The following is a 20,994-nucleotide window of genomic DNA, read 5'->3' as shown; positions in this document are numbered from 1 at the left end:
CTTTGCCTGAAGTTCGAGACTCCTGGTCTGGATCTATTCGCCTCCCGGTCCAATGCCCTGGTTCCTCGGTTCTGCTCCAGGTCTCCGGAGGTGGGCGCCTGGGGGTGGATGCCTTGTCTCTCCTGTGGCCTCCTTGGCTTCTCTATGCCTTTCCTCCCTTTCCTCTGATTCCTGCCTTCTTGCTGAAGGTTCAGCGGGAGGGGGCTCAGGTGGTGGCTGTTCTTCCTCACTGGCCGAGGAGGTCCTGGTTTCCTCTGTTGCTGGGCCTAGCGGTGGGCTTTCCTTGGCATCTGCCCCGCTACCCCTCTCCTCTGAGGTCCCCGTCCCCCCTTCTGGTTCCCCTCTCCTTGGTGGTCTGGAGGTTGAACGGTTGTCTCTTGGGGTCCGTGGTCTGCCCGACCACATCATTTCTGTGATGCAGGCCTCTCGTAGGCCGTCTACTTTGTCTTCCTATTCGAAGCACTGGTCTTCTTTTTCGGGGTGGTGTTCCGCGTCTGGTCTGTCTCCTACCTCTTGCCCTGTGTCTTCTGTTCTTCAGTTTTTTCTGGATGGCTTTCAGAAGCGCTTTGCTTTGTCTACTTTGAGGGGCCAATGGGCTGCTATCCGGGCCTTCCGGGACCCGAGTTCCTTTCTTCCTTCGGATGGCCTGTTGGTTTCTCGCCTTTTTCGTAATTTCTCTCTTTCTTCCCCTTCTGTTCGTTCTCTGGTGCCCCCTTGGGATCTCTCCTTGGTGTTGGGTGTTTTGCAGTCTTCACCTTTTGAGCCTTTGGAGACTGTGGACCTTAAGTTTCTGTCTTACAAGGTGGCTTTTCTGGTGGCCATACCATCTGCGAGGCGGCTGGGGGAGCTTTCGGCCTTGCGTTGTTCCCCTCCGTTTTTGCGTTTTCTGGATGACGCGGTGGTGCTCTCTTTGGATCCTGGTATTATCCCCAAGGTCCGCTCCCGTTTCCATTCCTCTCAGGAGCTGGTTCTTCCTTCTTTGTGTCCTTCTCCTTCTTCTCCTTCTGAGATGTTGCTTCATTCTTTGGAACTGAGGCGTGCCTTGTCCATTTATGTTGCTCGTTCTGGGGAGTTTCGCTCTTCTGACGCTCTCTTTGTGACCTTTGGTTTGGCTGGTAAGGGTAAGGCTGCTGTCAGGCTCACCTTGGGTCACTGGATTAAGGCTGTCATCACTCTTGCCTATCTTGGTGCTGGTTTGCCTTGTCCGGCCGGGGTTCAGGCGCGTTCTACTTGGGGCGTGTCTGCCTCCTGGGCTGCTTTCCATGGTGTGTCTCTTGATGAGATTTGTCGGGCTGGGACCTGGGCCTACGAGTCCACGTTTGTGAGGCACTACAGGTTGAATTGTGCCCTGTCTGACCGGACCAATTTTGGTCGTGGGGTGTTGCAGGCTGAGGGGGTTCCCCCTCCACTCTGAATTCTGTATTGTTTTTTAAACCTTTTCACTTGCTGCACTCCTTTGTGTCTGGTCTGTGTTTTGCTGTGTTTGGGTTGCCAAAGGCCTGTTTGGGTGGTGCTTTGGTATGCCTCATGAGTGATGACTGGTTCGAGGACGAGGGACGTAGAGGTAATGCTATGATTACGTTTGGTAATCCCCATTACTCTTAGTCCTACTCGTCCTCGACCCAGTCATACTTCCCACCCTCCCTCCCTGTCCAGGCCTTTGTTGCTTGGTGTGTCAGGATGTGCTTCTGGTGGTTGGGTCTGATATAGCACCTGGCAGGAGGGGGGGTGGAGCCTAAAAGCGTTTCCTATTTTGTTTCCTGTCTGTGGAATACCTCATGAGTGATGACTGGGTCGAGGACGAGTAGGACTAAGAGTAATGGGGATTACCAAACGTAATCATAGCATTACAATGGAGCTGTTTCCCTGCGTGCCATTTACTACTTGTATGCTTTTACCACACATGCTCTGTACAGAACTTTGTTGTAAAGGTATGTATGGTAAAGGCATATGTGTAGAAAAAAATATATGTGTGGAAACAGCAGTGTTGGCAATAGATCCACGTTGTTAGAGGAAACAGAGAGACTCTTCAGCTTCCTCACGATGACGGGTTACGGCACAGGAAGGGCTGAGGGGTTAGGGGGTCACACAAGGGTAGGGTTTTAGGGTTTTGGGCAGGGAAAGGGCGGAGGCCAGGGCTGCAGACTATTTTACATATATATTTTTAATATTTTTTTTTTACCTCATTTTGGTTTTTGTTAGTATTGCACAGTGGCAGCTCCTCTATAGGGGCGTTTGGGCGCTGCCCCCCTGCTTTCTCGCAGTGCAAGAAGGCAGAAACATAAATGGTAATAACTACCATCTGTTTCTGGCTTCTCGCACGGCAACTTTGCTGAAGTTCCTGGTTGGGTGTGGGCAGTGTTTCTCGAGGGCAGGGGGGAGTGGCTTGCCCACTGTTGTTCATACTGACTGTTTGGGCAGCCTGAGGCCGCCGAAACAGTCAGTATGAACAACAGTGGGCAAGCCGCTCCCCTCTGCTCTCGAGAAACACCGCCCACTCACCCTGTTCTCTCTGCATGCTGCAGAATACAGAGAGAAAATGACCCGGGTAGGGGAGCGGCATCACCAATCACAACGCTGCCATTGTAGCGTTGTGACTGGTGGAGGGGAGGGACAAGCGCTGCAGAATTCAAAAAGCCGGACGGCGGGAGTCGGGAGTCTCGGGACTTAAGAAAAAGCGGGACAGTAAGTTTAACTTTTATTTTATTTATATTTTCCCTTAAACCCCTCCCGCCCCCCATCCCCTCTGCGGTGCGACAACCCCATTTCCACCCCCCACCCGCCCGTAATGCCAGCCGCGACTGCATGAATGTACGTGAATTAGTGCTGTGTTCTTTGATTGGGTGTGTGCATGGGTATGTGCTAGCGAATGAAGGGGGTATGTGTGCGCGCTTGTGAATGGATGGGTGTGAGTGCACATGTAGATGGGTGGGAGTGAGTATGTGTGTGTGGGTGCTTGTGAGGGATTGGAGGAAGGGAGTGTGCTTGTGCGTGCCCGCCCCACTACTCGTCGACATTACGAGCCTCCAATGGTATTGTAGTACATTAGTAGCCCAAATGAATATAAGTCAGTGAATAACTTTATTCTGCTACAATTCGGCAGCATAAAATTAAGGATAAACAATAAGAAAAAAGAAATAAAGGCATTCAGATACAATTTCATCTGCAGTTTCCCATATAAAACAGCATTAAATTGGATTGTATGTTAAAACTAGCTTCAGGCCATGGCAGGAATTTAGAAACTCAACCTTAATGCATCCCGTACCATAAAATAATTTTAAAACGTTCTACTTTCCACAGTATAGAGGGAGCATAGAAATAAAGTGAAAAAGTGTATTAAACATCTCTGAAAATAAGAGTGCGGATATACAAACTTTGTTAATTTGTACAAACATTAAAAACTCATTAAAATGTCTGATTTTCTTACATATGTTAGTGCAGAAAAGTTATTTCCACTATAAAAGAAGGAGCATCACATTTCAGATAGGGTGCGAATGCTTTCTGAAGTGCCATGCCTTTAAAAGAGAGCCATTACAGTGCCCTCCTTGCCAGTAGCCCTTCGAGACAGGGCACGCCTTCTTAGCCGTACAGAATGCCAAATGAAGGATGCCACAGTATGGCATACCAGAGGTCCGTCAAGTTTTTGCAGAAAGCAAAGAGCAAGTCTGCACTGCCTAAAACTATTGTTTTTAAGAATGGGAACAATGATTTTTTTCCTAGGAACCCATACAGTGGACAAAAAAACATAATATGCAGATTCGACTATACAGCGGCTCCATTACACGGGCAAGGGCCTCGCTCCTTCAAAGAGTAGCATGGTTCAGGGTACGCTAGCATTAAAGATAGTAATTAAGGCGAAACCTCGTGAGAACAAAGCGATGCTGATAATTCTGTATGGAAAACAGATAAGGCTGCAAACTATATACGAGGGGACTGAGCTGTAGGAAACAACTGTGGCTTTGTTTTTATTGGACGCGGCTCTTTTGGCCATAGAGTTAGCTCAAATTAACTGTTTCAACTTTGTTTTACTGCATAACAGTCACAAGTTTGGCAAAACAAATAATCCGATGAGCCCTATTTCCTCCAAAGTCATTTTAACATATGAGATTCAAGGACTCTCAAGGACTAACAGCTAGATTCATGAAGCCAAATTGCGATCGCAATAGCTGCGAATTAGGCATTGCGATCGCAATTTGAAGGAAAGGAATTCATGATACTGAAATCTCCAAAAAAGCGAATTCGCAAAATAAAAATTGCGACTTCGCAAATAAATTCGCAGAATCCTGGAAGATGGCCATTAGCGAATCTGAAATTGTGAGAAACCATGGATTCTGTGAAGTCAATTGCGAAATCGCAAAACATTCGCAATCGCTATTCATGAAAAATCGCAAAATGCAAAAAACCCGAAAATCGCAATTTGCGACGCGCAAATTAAGAAGAACACAAATCAGGTGGTAACCAGTAAGGAAATTTTTTTTTCTTCAAAAAACAGTTAACAAACTACCAACAGTTGCAAGCCTGACCAAACACATTTAAGGACATGCAGCCGGAGCCTGAGGACTCTCACAATGCCAGGACTCTACATGGTGGTGAGGCGGCGAAGGCTACAGCGAGCAGCACGGAACAGACGTAGGATCCAGGAGCGGATATTCCGCCAGCGGGTCACCCTTCTGGGCCAAACCAGGGAACAAATTTACGCAAAGTACCGCCTGACTGGGGCAATGATCATCAAGCTTATCCAGGACCTAGACCCCCTGATGCAGCACCCAACAAGGAGGACCAATGCCGTGCCCACACATGTGCAGGTATTGTGCTGCCTGCACCTCCTGGCCTCCGGAAGCTTCCAGGGGATGGTCGCTGTTGCAGGGGGGATATCCCAGCCCACCATGTCCCGCTGCCTAAGGAGTTTCCTGGATGCTATGCTGACCCGGCTACACCACTACATCTCATTCCCCACCAGCCAACAGGACCTGAATGAGACCAAGCTACAATTTTACATTGTATCACAATTTCCCAATGTCATAGGATGTATTGACTGTACCCACATCCACATCTGCCCACCTGCAGAAACGGAGTACATGTACCGCAACCGAAAAAGCTACCACTCCCTCAACATCCAGATGGTGTGCAATGCAAAAACATTCATCACGGACATTGTGGCACAGTACCCGGGGAGCACATATGACTCCTTCATATTCAAGCACAGCGGCATCCACACACGACTGGCCAGGGGAGACTTTGGGGAAGGACACCTACTAAGTAAGTACACATGCCCCAAAATAGTACACTGTGATCATGTAGCTGCGCGGAACAGGCACTCACCCTCTGCTCCTTTCATTCAGGTGACAGCGGCTACGCTCTCCGTGAGTACCTCCTCACCCCATACCTCAACCCTGCAACACCACAGCAACGGCGTTACAATGCTGCACACATACGCACAAGAAATTGTATTGAGAGGGCATTTGGCCTGTTGAAAAGCAGGTTCCGCATACTTCACAAGACTTGTGGGGCCATGAAATACGAGCCTGAGGTCTGCTGCCGCATCGTGGCCGTGTGTGCTATCCTCCATAACATTGCTACCAAGCGCAGGATACCTGTTGACATCTCTGGCAGTGAGTCGGAAGGGGACAACCGACCACCTGCACATGTGCGTCACGCACGCGGGGAGAATCCTGCAGAAGGACACAGGCGCCGTAACCAAATCTGCATGAACTATTTCTAGTGCACCCACTCCCCACACCCATAACGTCACTCATGCATGACAATAGTAATAATGACATGAGTCAGATTAAGTTAGACAGCATGTATGTTATTGTTACAGCACAATAAAGTGGGGATTTCCCAAACTGTTACATGATTGACATATTTCGTCATATGTCCCATGTTCCTGTGGAGGGCATGCTTGTAGCAGCAGCATGGCCCCTCATGGTAATGTTCAATTGTTCAATGCCGCCTCCGGGCAGATGCTCCCAACCTCCTTTCACCATCCTCCTCCTGATTTGGCCGTGAGGCAGCAGAGGGCCTGCTGCTGCGGCGGGGTGCTACCACCGGTGGCACGGACTGGCTACTATGGCTGGAAGTAGCCTCACTGGTGTCATCACCCCCCCCCCGCCTGGCTATGGAGAGGTGCCTGCATGGCCTGTACTGCTGTTGTCACCTGCTCCAGAGCTCTCGCGACGTCCTGAGAACACTGGACCATTTGGACCTGCATGGCCAAGGAGCGTCGCGAGAGCTGGGAGGTCGCGTTGCCAATAATGTAATTGGACCGCGTGTATGCTGACAGGCGGGTCAGCAGCTGCCGGTGTCTGCGCCGGTAGAGGTGGCGCTGGCTGTACATGGTCTGGGTGTTGGCCTCCATAGCAACTGTCATCCTCTCCATGCTGTCAGACATCTGACCGACATTCCTGGCGGTCTTGTTTAATTGGAGGTGTATAGCCGCAAGATGACGGGCTTGGGTTTGATGGACATGAAGCATGCGGCGCTCAATAGAGAGCCCACCTGGTCGCACGTTACCTCCCCTGCCAGCGCGGGATGTGTTATTGCGCTGGTCCCTCACCAGTCCGCTTGACTGGCTCCTCACAGCCGCAGGGCGGCGGGTTTGTCGGCGTGCTGCTGCTGGTGTTGTCAGCACCACTGGTGGTTGGGTGACGCGCTGTGGTACTGCAGCGCCTGTTGGCGCTGAGGTGGCACTGTTCACAGGGCAGGTGGTGGAATGACCGCTGGTGCGGCAGCTTGCCCTGATGGTCCTGGCTGTGGTGATAGATTTGAGTCTCCCTCAGTGTCCTCTGGGATATCCTCGATTTGCAGGGCATCGCTGTCTGAACCGGGGACTGCTGCGCCACCTGTGATGTAAAGTGGACGTTGATTAGTGACATGTTTCTTCCACATTTGATCTTCCTACATGCATGCAGGCTACCATTCCCTGACTCACTGTTGGATAGACTCTCACTAAACAGGTCTGGTTCAATGGGGCTAGATGGTAATTGTGGCCAGACTACATCTCCCACAATGCAATAGCGCTTTTGTGGTGTGCTGTGGCTGCATGACTGGGGTTTGGAATGGGATGATCTGGAGTCATGGACATTGTTAGGGGACAGGGGGCCGCAGTCGCATGGCACTTACCTTGTGTATCTTGGATAGGTCGGGAGGAGTCCAGCTGGGTCACCCCCACGCATGCCTGCGGATGAATGGTGTCCTCGATTCGGTCTTCGGGGTGGTGTGTTTGGTGGGACAGTGGGATCCCCGTCACCTGTCGCAGCACTCTCCCTCAGCCTCTCTGCAATCTTCTCCTCTGAGATCGTACAACGTTTCTTGATCTCGTCAACAGTGCGCTGGGTCACCCCCACAGAGTTCACTCTTGCGTGGATGTGCACCCATATCCGCCTTTTATCAGCTTCAGGCCCCCTGCGGGAGTCTTTCCCAAAGAGCCGATTATGGTCCTTGCAGACTCCCTCGATCAAATATTCGAGCTCTTGCTCTGAAAATTTAATTTTCCTTTTTCTTCCAGTGGAAGGTTCTCCTGCAGCCTCCTGTGACATGCTGGGCACTTGGGTGTCTCCTGGTTTTCACCTGTAGGCACTCTGGAGGGGAGCTCTGGCAATGCTGATTCCACTTCAGGCTCTCACTGCTGAATGGGGGTGGAACCTGCCTACTTCCTGGTTGTGATGTCATCACTGTGCTCAGAATGCGACTTCCCGTTTTTGCGATCTCGCAATTAGCGAGATCGCAATTTGCGTTATCGGAAATTGCGAAATCACAATTTTAACACGGGTATCGGCAGATTCTGTGAATTTTTACCGATTTTTGGGAACTCGCAATCGGCGATTGCGGCCGATTGCGATTCGCTTTTTTTAATCGCTATTTATCATGAATGCCATTATGCGATTTCTAAATTGCAATTCGCTTTTTCTCGCAATTTAGAAATCGCAAATTTGGACTTTGATGAATCTAGCTGAAAGTGTAGTTTTAGACAGTCCTCAAGCACCCGCTGATTTAAAGAGCCAGTTAACCCTTATCCACATTGAGTGCCATAACAGCAGGGGGGGCAGCTTAATTTTATCCATAACATAGGATGGGCTTATCTCATCGTGGCACACAGTATTAGCACAGCTACGTGGGACTGCTAAAAGGTTTTTTAAGACAGCATCTTCAACAACTCATGGGTGTTCTTCATGCCCCAGATAGCTGCCCCATATGTGGTGGTTGACACAGATTTTGCAGCATGGATGGTCAACAACTACATGAAGTGGTTTCATGCCTAACTTATTGCTCATGTTTGACACCACATACATGGTCCTTTCAAACATGGCTACTCTGTTAGATACCACTTGCTTCCAAGAGTACTGATCATCAGTGAGGATGCCCACAGAAGAGACGCTTGTAGCCTCGTCTACACTACGCTTGTTAATACTAAAGACCTGACTTTTGTCTTTTACCGTAAATCAGGGTTACAGTTTTGCTTTAATTGATCTGTAGGTCTAGCTCCTTCATGAAAATAGTGTAATCGTTCATCAGACTTTGCAGTACTTGTCCCACCGGGCCACGAGCATGGCGTTGGACGGCTAGAGGAGTATGGGAAGGAGCCCGGTGCAATGTATGGGACATCTTTACCTTTCGCCACCAGGGCTGCTACCACTCTAATAGTATACAGGGAGAAGAGGAAGGGAGCAAAAAGGCACCCCTGCCATGCCTCCTGTCTGATCTTAGAAGGGTCTGTGCATTCTTCCTCCCGACCATAGCGCACAGAGGCACTCACCTCAGAGTACACCTGCCTGAAGAACACAGTAACGGCATCCTCTATTCCCCTCGTATACACGAGAGCCCAGAGCTTTGAGTGTGAAACACAATCAAACGTAGCTGTTCAGTCCATAAATGCTTGGAATATACTCTTCTTATCAATGTCATATTTGCCTATTAGCATGGTCAAATTTGAACTTTGATTAATGGTGCCTATCCCTTTCTTGAAACTGTACTGGGTGACTGCCCAAATATTGTTTGCCTCAGCCCAATCCAGCAGCTGTATGCGCCCCATCACTTTCGAGGTGGAATCAAGTTGTGATATAGGCCTATAGGGGCTTATTTACAACCCACTTGCGCCACTTTTGTTTCATTTTTAACATGGGAAAAATGACGCACGGGTGGTGCAAGGGGCTTGTAAATAAGCCCCATAGTTCTTAGGTGTTACTTATCCCCATTTTTCTAAATTGGTACAATAATTGATTGTTTCCAGGTAGCCGGAGGACCAACCCTTACAATTGTATTCAACACATTCATAAGCAGTGGAGCACATAAACCTTGTCAGTTCATAAAAACATTGACTAGAACTTCATTGGATCAGGGGCCTTGCCACTACTACATTCACCCAGGGCCCTCTGCACCTCTGTTAAGTCCAAAACCAAAGGGCTGGCAACCCCGCCAAAATCAACCAGGTCCCTGTCTCCAGACGGCCTAGAATCACTAGTATATATCATTGAAAAATGTTCAATCCACCTCAGTAGAGGGACTAATAGGATCCTTAAAATAAGGGGCATTTAGCACTTACAATACAGCAGCGCTGCCCTTGGACATGCTCTCTGTCCGAAGGTCTTTCCAGGCTTTCTCCTTCAAAGCCTTTACCCTGAGTTTCCGAGCCTCCTTATAAAGATCTCTTGCTCTTCCGATACAATCTGTATCTATGGGATCGGTGCGCAGGGCCAAATGTAAATCAGCCATGGCTTTTGTACAGGAAGAGTCGGACCATCCCCGAGAGTACGACTTTGTGGGACTTTTTCACGACAGTGCGAATTTAACATTGGCAAAATAACCAGCAATGGGGCAACTTCCAAATCCAGGCACACAAGGATTTGAGTATGAATGCAATTACCTACACCTGAGAGAAAGATTGTTTTATCCACTTTGTCCCATTCAACCACATAACCATTTTTCCTAGACAACACCAGTTTAAATCCCAACCTAGTGCAAGGCTTGATTACCCCCTCTATCTCATGATGAAGGACAAAGAGGGATGATCGGTAAAGCCAGTAAACGCGACCTCAAGGCCATTCATCCAGCTACCTAGTGACTCTGACGCTAGGATGTAATCGATAGTAAATTCGGTAGCAGCTCTCCGGAAAGTTGGGGTAAGAAGACCTGAGGGGTCCAACACCTCATTCAACATAGTGAGATTAAACTTCAACAGCAAACTGCTGAGGGCATCACCAGGGCTATGTTTGAAGTGAATCAGGATATCCTCCTCATCATCTGTTAATCCACATACTGGAATACCAACCTTTGGGCAACGGAGTACATTTTAGTCACCCAACCACAGGAGTTTCAGGGCCTTAGCGTTATCATTTCTACTGGACTGTAAGATAGTCTCAAGGGCTTCCACCACTTGTGCGGCATTACGGTTAAAACAATTATTGCAGTAATTCACAATTAGCAAATCCCTGGCCACATTACACAAAAGACAGTGAAAAAACGGGGATGCATTATAAAACTTGTTCACTTCCCCATAGAAGGTATATGCAGTTAGTGTGGCAATAAGCCGCCCTTATCTCTGCCTGAACTAGAGGGAGTAGCTGGGGAGTGGTATGTATGAAGCCCATCTAAAGAACTTTTGTTCATTCTCCCAGGCTTTTTGTAGGCAGATCACATGATAACTGGCCACTAACTTAACCCAATCATGGTCTCTCACTTTTTTCTTTACCCACCACAAAGAAACTATGCTTTGTGCTCCTAGCTGGACATGATACAGTATACTACTTCTACCTGAGAATAATTGTCCTATAATCCTTAAAGGAATTTTCAATCACAGACAACTAAATACTTGAGGAAATACTTTCTCCTTTTTCTTTTCTTTTCTTTGGATTATGAGATTGCAATAGGGTGATCAACCAGCTAGGTACTATTGACCTCTGTTTCACCACTAGAGATCGTATGACTTTACCCAGGTTTTAATTCACATATCCCGCCCTGAGTAAGGGTAGGGAATCTAACTTCATTAGTCCTAAAGAAATGCCAGGGATCCCTCCTGGACCAGAATGACATGAAACATGTCAACCTAATATTCCAAACACTACACACTAGATTGTCACGCTTCGTAACATTGCCCTGACAATGTGCACCTATCTGATGTTAATCTTGCCAAGGGGACCCCTGATTAAATATACCTCTGGGTACCCCTTCGGTATTTTTAAGACCACTCCTTTTGTCAGTACATTAATCACTAGAATCCCCACACACATCATCACGGCTAAAACAAAAAGATCTCCGCCGAAGAGCCCTTTCACAGGGCCCATTAGGCATTGCAGCACCGGCTCCATGAGGAGCAAAAGCCCGATGATGAAGCATGGCACCCAAATGGGTATGTGAGGGCACCACTTCCTAATAAGGAAGACTGCCTGCACTTTACCTACTCCAACTTTTCACTTTACATATAGGAATAGCACCACTTTTTGCTCCCAGTATTTTCTTCGGACCTGCGATGTTCCAAGATAGAACCTTAATTGCGGCAATGGAGTAAGTGATGCAAAAAGTAGCCTCGAGAAAATCCAAACAGAAGTGAAGGATTTTGATACTTACCTCACCAATAAGAAAACTGAAAAACTACATAAAGATGTGAGATGGTTCACAAAAGAAAACATTTACCCATATCTTCATTCCAACTATTATCAGGATGGGGGTCAAAGCAGTTATAACCCAAATTTCAATGGCTACCCACGTAAAAGATATACTAACTTCTCTGACTCATCCGGATCTGATGGTGACAACTATCAAGACCAGGGTAGTGACCAGTATAATTCAAGACCCTTTAGAGGAAGATCCGCACAACGACCATTTCATGGACGGGGTTTTTTACCCCGGGGCCAATATCGAGGGAGGAATGTCCGGTGGCAAGATCAAGCACAACCACAAATGAGCCCTCAACCTCCTCAGCAGTATGTCAGGACACGCAACCAACAGTATTGGTGGTAGATAACATACTGAGGCCCAATACCACTGCTGAGGAGAATTTACCTATTTACAATCTCTCTTCGGTTACACTCCAACCTGAAGATATCCAAATGTTGAGTAAAGGCCTCTCATTTGTTCCCAGTGTTTGCCCGAATAAATTTAAATTACACGAAAATGTGTTTGCTTTTTTTAGAAAGGTTAGACTTAATCGTTTTTTTTTAGATCGACCAAAAACTGATGAAGATAATAACCTGTCCAGATGTAAACCTCCGTCTACATTTACTCCTACTTTCGACATGGTGGGCACTGAAGTCCGGATTTTTTAACAAAATGTTCTTCGAGACATTGCCCGGATCATAAAAAATCCCTATAAACCCCAATTTAACTTATCTAAATCAGAAAATGCATCTTTAGCAAGAATCAAAACTGACTCCACATTAGTGATCAATCCTTGTGACAAAGGTGGCGGGATCGCCATCTTTGATAAGCAGGTTTATTATGATCAAAAGATGTCCGAGATGTTGGCAGTGACTGACCACTATATACCTGCACAACGGAGAGAGCTTGACAGGCTAAATGTTCATATCCAAGAAATGACACAGATCGCCTTCGCAGATGGTTACAGCTGCGAAGAAGAATACATTTTTTTTAATAAATCCTGTCCGGTTACATCAGCGTTCTACGGTCTACCCAAGACTCATAAGTTTGAGACAAATCCACCTATGCGACCCATCATATCAACTATTGGGTCTTGCACTGAACCCCTATCTAAATATGTTTATAGATTTCTGTGTCCCCTTACGCACAAATATGCGTCATACATCCGTGATACTGGGGATATTATCAATAGGATAGAGGGGTTCCCGTTTAATCCTGAGACTAACATCCTTGTGACGCTCGACATCGAGGCATTATACACTAATATTCCTCAGTGTCGGGTGTTACTTGCCGTGTCTACTCTTCTAAAGAGATTCCCAGACAATCGACCTGATCTTTTTATTTTACAGTGTCTTGAGGTGGTACTTCTGAACAACTTCTTCGAATACAATGGGTCTTTATTCAAACAAATCAAGCGCACTTCTATGGGGGCATCTTGTGCCCCCAGTGTAGTAAATGCCTTTATGGGGGAGTGGGAACTGTGTAACATCTATAATGAGGTAGCGCCCTTTTTTGAGAATATATCTATGTGGAAGCGCTTCATAGATGATATTTTTTTCATTTGGAGAGGTTCTGTTGATTTGTTACATTCTTTTGTTTTCTGGCTCAATGCGAGCGACACAAATCTCAAATTCACAGTGAATTACAGTGTCACACAAGTTGACTTCCTGGACATCAGGATGGATGGTACCAGTGGACAATTAAAAGTAAGTCTCTTTAGAAAGACCACGGCAAAGAACACCATTTTACAGTTTAACAGTTACCACCCGAACTGCCAAAGGGAATCCATTCCCTTTGGTGAGTTCTTACGCATTCGTCGTAACTGCACAGACATGGCCTCCTTTCACGAACATGGAGATGCATTAAAAGATAGACTACTAAAGAGGGGTTATCCCCATCGTCTTGTACGCCACTCTTACAAAAGAGCGAAGTACTATAATAGAGAAGCATTGTTACAGGGATCGAAGCGTTTGGACCACAACCGTATCACATGTGTCATAAATCATTCGACACTGAATCATAAAATCAGAAATGTGATAAATAAGAACTGGAAAATACTGAATTCCGATGAGAGTATCCCCCCCATGCCGTTACCGATGTTAGCCTATAGAAGAAATAAGAATCTGAAGGATATGTTGGTCCATACACGTCAGATTAAAAGATCACCTTTAGAAGGCCAGCTATCCATTACAGGCTTACCGGTTATACTGGGGAACCACAGATGTGGGTCCTGCCACGCCTGTGATGCAGCTGTCACATCAGACAGGATTGAATATAATGGCAAAGAAATTAAACTGCGACAGTTAACTAACTGTCGCAGTAGTAACATCATATATATTTTGTGCTGTCCGTGCGGGCTGGCTTTTGTGGGAGAAACCGGCCGTGAGTTTCGCATGCGCTTTAGTGAGCATAAATCTGCAGTGAAAACTAAGAAATTAACTGCACCTTTAGTTCAACATTGTTTAGATATGTCCCACACTGAACAAGAACTCAAGTGGTCAATCTTAGAGAAAGTGCTAGCGAAACCAGGCCAGCCAGCAGAAATTGTCCCTAAAAAACGGGAAACTTTCTTGATCTATCATCTAGATAGTGTCAAACATGGGCTGAATGAAGAGATAATCTGGTTTGTGACAAAGTAACATGTTTTACCAGTTTAGGAACAGTTACCATTCAGCTCCAACTTGTTGGTCCGTTAACAGTCTCTCTGCTTGTCCAGTAAGGAGAGCCCCCCCCTCTCTTTGTCTTCTGTAGACAGTTATATGAATATTGCATCTAAATTGTCTCACTGTGTGTTCCCACCAATCTTGATTAGACACTGGACCAGGAAACAGCCAACTCTGATGGTATATCCTAAGTATTCATGGGTACTCCACTACTTTCGTAGGGTGTGTGCCCTGCCAGCATAAATGAATTTTCGACAATAAAGTGAGGTTTTGTCATCAAATTGAATTTATCTCATGGTTTTCTTCTCATGTAGCATTCTTGTTAATTTGAAGAGGCATTATAGTATTTATGTCACCCTTATAAATGGCGTTTTTTCGAGTTCATCTTTCTATTTTAAAAAAATCTTCTTTCTTTACCCTTTATGTACCCGTCTTTTTGATTGATTGCTATCTGGGTACTCAGCTCTATGTGAGTGGCCGCAAGGCATAGTAATCCTCAAAACATATGGCGGCATATTAGTCTTCTTTTTATTTCTATTCTATTTGGGGTCTAACAACATCACATGTTGCTAGCAACCATCGCGAGAACCGAGAGGCAACGGCAGCCTTTAAATATACGACTTTGTCGGCAGCCGTTACTTTGGGACGTGACAGGGAGTAAGAGGACATTCAGGTTGACGTTTACATCACTTTTAAGTAAGTTGAGTCATCGGCGGCATGCATTAGTTAATCGGGTCTTCTTGAGTCCTTTGTGCGTGGCTGCTTCTATATACGTAGCAGTCTTATACAAGATAACCCCTTGCATATAGTGCTCTCTTTGAAGAACTCGTCTTCGAGCATTTAGCAGTTAATAAACGTGTTTTTTTTCTATCTGAAAGGCTATTGATTGGTTTGTGGGATGGAGCGTGTAACAGTGACATTTAGTAGAGCAAACATTATATCTGTATTGCCCGGTTTTATATTTCAGTCACTATGATGTGACTTTGTTTACGAGCTGCAGCGTTTTCACCCTCTTTCCGGCCTGAATGTCGTTCACGAGTATATGTGGTTTTGGGTTCCCATTACCCTAAACTTGTTTTCTTTGTAATAAAGGTGAGACTACTATTGTTATAAATAGGGGTTAGTATGATCTTTTTACATGATTTATCCGCATACGAGTTATCTTTCGATATCGTTATTTTATGATAGGTGCTGAATACAGACTAAGAGGAACAACCCGACAGCACATTGTGAGAGCCAATTACTTAAGACAGATGTGATTGATGTCCTCCTAGGGAGTAGCACAAATAAAGAGGTGGGTTCAATTCACTGCCCATATGTAGAAATGTTTTTTTTCGTGTAGGTTTTGCACAAATCGTTAATGCTTGGTAATTTGTTCCACCTTCTTTTTAGCGTAGGAATAATTTGGATACTACTCCATGAAGAAATACTATAGGACCCCTTAATAACAACAAAACCAAGTCATTAGGGGTAAGACATATTTGGAAACATGAAGCTTTCTTTTTTAATCTAAGAAGGAAATATATAAATCACTGGTTTAATATTGTGGTTCCTTGATTCTCAGGGGGCCAAGTCGCAGTTCTCCGATCCAAAGATATACAGAAGATAGTACACAGAACTAAATTATAGAATTTCCTCAAAATAAATGGAATGAGTTACTTGTGTATCTAAATGTAAGTAATTCCATGTAAATTATTTATTTAGATCATGTGTAATAGCGATAAATGAATTGAGAGGACTAAAAGATCAATTACTGTGGCGATTATACTGTGAGATTTTATTCCTTCTTCTTCATAAACCCTTCACCTCTTTGTTTTGTGCTTGCTTTTCCTCTATTGTACAAGTTTGCCTGATGAAAACTTTAATGTTGGTTGGTCACGTGGGGTGGTCTATGTTAGGTCTTAGCAATGTCAAAATGTGGGTGTAAAAATTTCATGTTTTCCTTTTGGATTTTATGTGGTGACTGTACTTATCATATTTTACAGATCCCCTGGGTATATGAGATTGTGTATCTGGAAGAGGTCCTGAGGAAGGTGGCCTTGTGCCGCCGAAACGCGCGTCGACCAGTGCGAGGTCTCAGTCAATTCATTGAGACCTACGAATTGGCAGGGTGCTCCTGTCATTTTGTTTCCAGTTCCCTCTTTTCAGAGGTTGAGTTATGACTGTGGTGATGGTATGAATGTGTGTGTATGTGATGATGGATGGACAGTTACCAGGGGTACAACTTTTGTGTAGAGTGAAATAATTTTCTTTGCCTAGAACTGTACATTATGTTTATATTAATGTAAATTTTTCTTTTTTCTGTTTAAATTATGAAATTGTCTTTGTACTTAAAAACTATTTTTTATAAAAAAAAGTTCTTACTATTAAAAGGAATGTATTAGTTTTGTGAAAATATAAAGGAAAAATAAGCATAAGAGAAATGATGACTTGAAAACAATGAATAAAACACTTTTTTAGAAAATAAATGAGATTGTTGGTTGTTTGTCACCCATGTTAGAATAAATATTGGATGTATACCGATACTTGAATATTGTGGCCATTGGGGGAAAATACTTCTTCTTGAATGGAGTAAGTGATTACATTAGCATCTGTCAGTGCCTGCGTCTGTCTAATCCCCCTCCTGCCGGATACTTCAGCCACCGATTCAGGAATCAGTCAATCAAAGGCTTCCAACCCTTCTAAATGGGTGTATCTATTACTCAACAGCACTCCACCTGGACCAGACACACAATTGTGTACATTAAGGACTCTGGGAGTTGGTCTTCCTTCGACATGGGTGAGTAAAGGAACACTATTAGGCTTATACATAAATTCCAATGGAAAAACAGATATCTCATTGGTTCTTATGAAAGGGGAAGGAAGTTGCTGTAGGAGGTTTGCTACCATTCTCTGAATTTGAGAAAATAACCACTACATACACTCCTAGGGTTATTTTGCGTGAAGGCCTAAACCAATCTACCCTTCTTGTCATCAGGATGCGTTTGAGCAGAAAGTCATCAAGACCTGTGATTCTCGTTAACCAATGGAAAAGGTTTAGGAGCAGCTGGTCTGTGTTCTCAGTCTGGATCTGTGTCGGTCTGGGGCGAGATTTAAGAGTTTAATTTCTTTGGACAAACAAGAAAAGGTCCCGGAGAGTAATGATGTCAGAAGTACCATTGGCATTGAGAACCATGAGATACCAGTAATATAAATAAACTGAGTAAACCTGCAATAGCCCGAAACATCATCAAGTCTATGGATCCAGCCCATCCTCTTTAAGAACTATAGATTTGCCACCTAATTGTGTACCAAATGTGGCTGCCCTTGTAGGCGTGCCCCGATACCTAAAGTTAATGAGGAAGCATGGGGGGGGGGCATTAAAAAAGAAATGCGCTCATTAGATTGGGGGGGGGGGATTGGACTAAAGGAGTCCGTGAAATTTATAATGATATGATAATGGTAAGGAGAGTGAGTTGGGTGGGCAGAGGAAAGAAAACCATCTTGGGAGATTGTGTGATTCTAAACTTTCGCTCTCCTGTAACAGCTGGGTGGGTCCTCCTTGCAAGTAGTTAACTGCTCTGGAGGTAAGAAAACATCTCTGTGTTTCCACTCAGCTTCTTCTACATACCTGTAGAAGCTGGCATAGATCTGCAGAACCTATTGGGCTATTGGTTGAAGGAAACCGACCAGCCAGGCAACCAAGCTAGCCTCGCTGATGCAGGTTATTACCCCGAAACCAGTCCCAGGATGCTTGTTTCCGGTCCAGGGAGGACCTGGCTTGACAGTTCGACTGGACTGTTCCCAAGGACACTGGGTAAAGACTGATTTGCATATGGCTGGGAATGAACTGGGGTGGCAAAGTGAGCTAAAGAACGATGATGGATTCAACCCAGACCTGTCACTGGGGGGGGAGTGTCTGAAAAATTTTGAGCGATCCGTCCATCATCTGTTTGTGTTTGCTTTGTTCTGCCTAAGTTGGCAGGGTATGCCCAGACGTGGGTCTCTTTCTCACTTTGCCACTGGATGCAAGCTAGCCTGGCTGGTGAAGGGTGTTACCCCGAAACCAGTCCCAGGATGCTTGTTTCTGATCCAGGGAGGACCTGGCTTGGCAGTTCGGCTGGACTGTTTCCATGGGTCACAAGGTCAAGACTGATTAGAATAAGGCTTGGTCTGAACTGGGGTGGCGAAGTGAGGTAACGATCGGTGATGGATTTAACCCAGATCTGTGATTGGGGGTGAGTGTCTGAAAAGTTTCAGCGCTCCGTCCATCATCTCTTTGTGTTAACTTTATAAAAGTGGCATTTTCAGGATTATGACATAAAACACAGTGTTGGTCAATTGGAGAGGTAGGCCTTACAGCAGTGAAAATCAACTTTAGCAGTTTTTCACTGCCAGGACATGTAAAACTAAAACACACATGTCCAACTTTTTAAAGACAATGCACTCTGCCCTATGAGCCTTTAGTGCCTACGGGTGACATAAGTATTAAAGAGAAAGGTTTAGGGCTGGCTAAAGGGTTGTTTTGCCAGGTCGAAATGGCACCATAGACTGCAGTGGCAGGTCTCAGACATGTTTTAAAAGGCTACTTTAGTGGGTGGCTTAAAGAGTGCTGCAGCCCACTACTAGCAATCAATTTACAGGCACTGGATACATGCAATACCATTTCCTTGGGACTTTAAATATATTAAATATTTTGGGAAACATCCTTTATGACGCAACTTTTACCACGCAGTACCTTTACAACGCAGGATTTACAATGCAAGTCATTACAACGAATTGCGCTGGAGGGCGCTGTAGGATAGGTAATAGTCTAATTTACTATCCAAAACCTTTCCTACTATCCATGGGGACTGGAGTTTGAATAGTAAATTAAACTATTCACTATCCAGCGCCCCCCAACGCAAGTTGTTGTAACGACTTGCGTTGTAAAACCTGTGTTGTAAAGGCATGCGTGGTAAAAGCATGTGTTGTAATGACATACATCCATGCTAATTACCGCTAGTTAGCAACATAAAGGTACACAAAGTCCTAATTCCAACAAAAAAGGGTTCAGTCATGTAAGACAAAACTCTAGGGGCATCCGTGTTAAAAGGGCCAGGTCAACATACGGGAACTCATGTGCACATGGAAAATCGCTGAGCTCAGATAAACTGGTTTCACAGAGATTTACTGCAGTGAAAGGAGAACGGCACTGTTGGCACTTATTTTGATGAAAATGTTGCTTGGCTCAGGCTAAATCCTCATGGACCTTGCAGAGAAAAAATGATGTGTTTAAAAAACAGCATAAATATTTGTGAGCCAATGTGATTTCCCTATAAAAAAAGCTAGTATTGCTTATTTAAACGTACCTGCATAGGAATGCATTGTGGAGTGAGGGCAACCAGTTAAGTGCCTCCTGTTGTAATAAATGTTGATTGGTTCACACAATTTACATGAATATAGTGTAGAAGGATGTACCCCTTAATAGGACCAATATGAATATTAGTGGACCAGGTTGATCTTCATGAGAGGATTCATGGTTACTAATATGTCTGTAACTCCATAGGAATGATTTGGCTGGTGGGTGGCACATGGGCCCATGGTTTGGTGGAAACGTTTCGCTCAGGCTAAGTACTCATGGGACTTATATGGGGGTGTGGTATGTTTGAAAAACAACAAACATATTTGTGAGCAAATATGAGTTTCCTGTAAGAGAAATGTCATTAATATTATTCAGACGTAATTGCATAGTAATGCACTGAAGTGAGGGAAACCAGTTTAGTGCTACCTGTTGTGCAAAATGTTGCTCTGCTCTGCGACAATTTACAATTTAATACAGGTAGCATAGAGGGGGGCTCCCTTAATTGGGATCAATATGAAAATTGATCAGCCAAGTTTTTCCTCATGGGAGAAAGGAGGGCTTCTTATTCATCTACAATTCCATAGAAATGCATTGGCTCGAGGGTGGCACAGGTGAAAATAATGCTTTGCTCAGATTAAAACCTCACAGGCCTTTAAAGGGGAAATGGTGTATTTGAAAAACAACATACATATTTGTGAGGCAAAGAGGTCTACAATTACATATTTAGATGTAACTGCATAGGAATGCACTAAGATGAGGACAACCAGTTTGATGCCCTCTGTTGGGACAAATTGTGCTCGGGTTAGCCAGTTTACTTAACAGTACTTTAGAGGTATGCTCTTTTTATTAAAAGGAAAACTGGTGACTCAAGTTAATCTTGATGAGAGAACGGATTGTTACTTTTTCATCTATAAGTTTACAGGAATGCATAGGCTTGAGGGGGGCACACATGCACACACACACATAGAAAGTCAAATGAAAGAGAGACAAAGGGGTTGCTAAAAAGGCAAAGGGCCATCTGAGAGCAGAATGGCCAAACAAGTAATAAAGAGACGACACAGAAACAGACTGATATCTCAAAGGAGAGGTGTGTGAGAAAAGTTTAAGTAGACTGGCAGGAAAAAACAGCTGAGAGCAAAGAGGAGACAGGTCAAAGCTGATAAAGAGACAGCTAAAAAAGAGGAAGTTGAGAAAGAGCTAAGAGACAGCTAGATAGTACATATCAAAGTGAGAAATACCACTTGTCGTGTCTTCAGAATAACGACAGACAATTCTGTATATGTTCAAATAGGAGCTTTATTCAATACCTCCTTCTGTGTCCCTGTCCCTACTCTAACTAACTCCATCCTGTCTATACTCCTCCTCTTCCCTTCACCCCAGCTAGCTCCGCCCACCCCAACTACTAGACTGCTGACT

Source organism: Lissotriton helveticus, chromosome 3_1 (genome assembly GCF_964261635.1).
Source record: "Lissotriton helveticus chromosome 3_1, aLisHel1.1, whole genome shotgun sequence".
NCBI classification, from domain to species: Eukaryota; Metazoa; Chordata; class Amphibia; order Caudata; family Salamandridae; genus Lissotriton; species Lissotriton helveticus.
Note: the sequence above shows the minus strand (reverse complement) of the source record.